Raw genomic sequence first — 708 nt, 5'->3', positions numbered from 1 at the left:
CAAAAGGAAAAACTGTAATAGCAGCTTGGCAGAATAATGTGGGCCTCATGTATGGGATACAAACACTGTCCTTCAACAGCTATAGGCTAAGCCCTAAAAGCTTCTATCTAGTAATAGAAAATTGTATTCTGAACGTAAAAGGAACAGTTTTCAAATAAACACCTTCATCATTTTGCTTTAACAATTAGCACAACTAACTTTAGTTTTTGCCTTTACCACTAACAATATAATATAAAGATCATACCAGTCATTCTGTGGGAATGGCTTCTTTTCCATTTGGTACAATTTTAAGAAAGGTTCTCACTATGTAGCAGGTTTTGGCCTGGAACTTTTGATTCTCCTCCCTCAGCTTCCCACATAACTAAGATCACAGGCGTGTACCACCATGCCCAAACGGGTAGGAAATCTTTATTCTCAAGACATCATTTGTTCTCAGAAATTTCCACGTCTAAACAGGTGGTATCCCCGTACTGCCTCAACGGCTCTCACGGTGTACCCTGATTATTCTCCACCTATGATGCTGATGTCACTCCTACTGCATCCATTCACCTCCATACTTCCACTCTAGATTTTGCTGTAACCAGTAACACGATCTCTCTACAGTATTTATGATGGTAAACATATAGTAATCATGTGTCAGCTACTTCATGGAAACCATTTAAAGCATGTTTATTATATACAAAATACAAAATTACCCAATCTTCTAAA

At 37.9% G+C, this 708-nt stretch overlaps 1 long non-coding RNA gene across 1 annotated transcript in view; it reads left to right on the top strand.

The window, feature by feature from the left end:
* LOC115069899 overlaps positions 1-708 on the top strand; it is a 3,381-nt gene that overhangs the window by 614 nt on the left and 2,059 nt on the right. The window lies entirely within an intron of this gene.

This window comes from Nannospalax galili, unplaced genomic scaffold (genome assembly GCF_000622305.1).
Source record: "Nannospalax galili isolate Female #2095 unplaced genomic scaffold, S.galili_v1.0 scaffold2355, whole genome shotgun sequence".
In the NCBI taxonomy this organism is placed as follows: Eukaryota; Metazoa; Chordata; class Mammalia; order Rodentia; family Spalacidae; genus Nannospalax; species Nannospalax galili.
The sequence above is the reverse complement of the archived record's forward strand: the minus strand, read 5'-3'. Positions and strand labels throughout refer to the sequence as shown.